The sequence below is a fragment of the Chiloscyllium plagiosum genome, chromosome 22, assembly GCF_004010195.1.
Source record: "Chiloscyllium plagiosum isolate BGI_BamShark_2017 chromosome 22, ASM401019v2, whole genome shotgun sequence".
In the NCBI taxonomy this organism is placed as follows: domain Eukaryota; kingdom Metazoa; phylum Chordata; class Chondrichthyes; order Orectolobiformes; family Hemiscylliidae; genus Chiloscyllium; species Chiloscyllium plagiosum.
Genome location: NC_057731.1, coordinates 5789598 through 5792836, shown reverse-complemented (window position 1 = coordinate 5792836; position 3239 = coordinate 5789598).

Sequence of the window (3239 nt, the reverse complement as noted above, 5' to 3'; positions counted from 1 at the left end):
ACCTATCGCATTTCCAACGCCCCTCCCCCAAGTCCCTCCTCCCTACCTTTTATCTTAGCCTGCTGGACACACTTTCCTCATTCCTGAAGAAGGGCTTATGCCCGAAACGTCGATTCTCCTGTTCCTTGGATGCTGCCTGACCTGCTGCACTTTTCCAGCAACACATTTTCAGTATAGAAACAATATTGCTAAGCAACTTACTACATTATTCTAATCTGTTTACAACGTTGGGCTGTGGATCTGCTTTGATAATGCTGTCACCTCGGGGATTAACCCTGTTATTTGGAATAAAAACAACACCAACTTGTATTTATACAGCACCTTTAATCTAATCAGACATACCAAGGGACTTCACTGAGGGATTGTTAAATATGACAGCAAGATATATAATAAAATATTAAGGCCGATGAACAAAGGTTTGGCCAACAAGATCTGATCTAATGATTGACTTAAAGGAAGCAAATTAATTAGAGAGACAGAAAAGTGTAGGACACTACAAGGCCGATGCATTTGAAGACATAGTGATGGGCAAATAAAATTCTAACAGACTGGATGTGAGCCTACATTACCCTTCTACCTTACACTAATTCACTCAAGAGTCTCTATCACTTGAAATGTGATTTATAGCAGCTCAACAGGTGAGAATGAGGAAAAGCTGCCTCACCTACATCGTCTGGTTTTGAGCCAAATGGGTGTTAGGATCTCTGTGGAATCTGGTAACTTTAAAATATGGATTTGAACCTTCAAGTAAGTAGCTGTAAGAATGATGCAACAAGATTTCATGTTTTGAAATTTTTACTGTAACAAAAGACTAAAAGTATCCGACTAAAGACCTTTTTTTGTAAGCAACTTACGCTTTAAAGCCACTAAACAGAACATTTCCCTTTTTTTGTTTGGCCCAATAGACTTTACATGATCCTTTCAGTAGGCATTCAATTCTTCTGGAACTTTCCAGGATTCTTAGCTCCTAAGGGTTTACTTCTATAATTTTCCTTTTTGGTCCTTGGAATATTTTATCTCAGTGTTATCTTTCATAGTGAGGACTTCTTCCCCCCCACCCCGAGATTTTTTGCTAGCACAAGTTAAGTTAATTTCCAGCCTCGTTTTCAACTTCATATAAATCTGGTTTACTTAATCTGAGTGTAAACTCTCATTCAGATTTCTGTTTGGGAAATCATAACATCTTGCTGCTTATAGTTGCTGTCTCTCTCCCAAATCCTGAATGTCCCTTCATGCCCAGGATGTAACATAGATATTGCCAATAGAAGACATCCAATGTGATATCTTTGCCATTCTCTTCCATGTCTTGCTGGTATAGTTTGTTGTTGGTACTTGAGTGGACATATAGAGTCACGGTTTCATGACCGTGTTGATGCCCATTGTGTCTTATGGCTCCATGTTGCATGGGCAACCGACACACTGGCAGTAACATACAAAGGTATCACAGTCTTCTGAGGCAGATTGATTGGATGGAAGGACATTCTCTTTTTTATCATTGTTAGTATGTTCATATTCCATTGATCATATTTTAGACATCCCAAGATTGCAAAAGGTGAATACATATAATAATATACGTAAAACTGTTTTCTTTCACTGGGTATTTATGATCCTTGCCCATCCAACATAATTATGATTTCTTGACCATCCCACCAAAAATCATGTGTCTTTCCAAGAGAAGCATAAAAACCCCAGCCAATTCGTGAAAATAAAATCTGGGAAGTTCCTAAATTCCCTAGGCAATCAAAACCTTTTTAGGAGATTACAAGATCTCTATTTTGTAAGTGGTTTTATTAGACATTATTTCCTCTTTAGGAACACTCTAGCATAAAAGTCAGGGCTTCATTTTTGAGACAGGTTTCTGCATCCCCACCCGCTGGGGAGAAAATGTCACCTAAAAGATCTCCCAGTCTATCTAATATCTAATTGCTCTCTGGTTCCAGTAGCATCACTGCTGGGACTGGGGTTCTCCCCATAGGGAATCCCCATATGGCATGGAAACTTGGATTTTCAGGGAAGTCAGCAGTGTTGCTGAGACAGCTAACAGGTTATGCTGAGGGGTTTAAAGGCGTGGAATAGCAGATGTGGATGGAAGCAAAGGTCATGTGGTATAGTATCATACTTCATGGAAACAAACCCTTCGGTCCAAATCACCCTTGCCGGTTAGATATCCTAATCTGACCTGGTCCCATTTGCCAGCATTTGCACCATATCCCTCTAAATCCTTCCTATTCATTCACCTATCCAGATGCCTTTTAAGTCTTGTAATTTTACCTACCTCCACTACTTCCTCCAGCAGCTCAATCCATACATGCACCACTCTCTGCATGAATGTGTTATTTCTTAGGTCCTTTTCAAATTTTACCCCGCTCACCTTAAACCTATACCCCCTAGTTTGGACTCCCTATCCTAGGAAAAGACCTTGTCTATTTACCCTATCCATGCCCCTCATGATTTTATAAACCTCAAGAAGGTCAGCCCTCAGACTCTGATGTTCCAGGAGAAAAAGCCCCAGCTTATTCAGCCTCTCCCTATAGCTCAAACTCTCCAGTCCCGACAACATCCTTGTCAATCCTTTCTGCACCCTCTCAAGTTTAACAACGTCCTTTCTATAGAAGGGCAACCAGAAGTGTAAGAAGCATTCCAAAAGTGGTCTCACCAATGTCCTGTATGTACAGCACGGCATCCCAACTCCTATATTCAATGTTCTGACCAATGAAAGCAAGCGTGCCAACTGCCTTCTTCACCACTCTGCCTACCCATGACTCCACTTTCATGGAACTATGCACCAACACTCCTAGGTCTCTTTGTTTGACAACACTTCCTAGGGCCCTACCATTAACTGTGTAAGACCTGCCCCGGTTTGCCTTATCAAAATGCAACACCTCACATTTATCTTAATTAAATTAATTTGCCACTCTTTGGCTCATTGGCCCATCTCATCAGGGTTTCATTGTGCTCTGAGATAATCCTCTTCACTGTCTACTACACTACCTATTTTAGTGTCATCTGCAACCTTCTAACCGTACCTCCTACATTTACATCCAAATCATTTATACAAAAGGCAATGGACCCTGCACTGATTCTCATGGCGTACACTAGGTCACTGGCCTCCAGTCCAAAAAACAACCCTTTACCACCACCCTCTATCTCCCACCATCAAGCTAACTGTGTATCCAATTGCCTAGCTCCCCCTGGATCTCATGTGATTTAATACTTAAAAACCAATTTACCATGGGGAA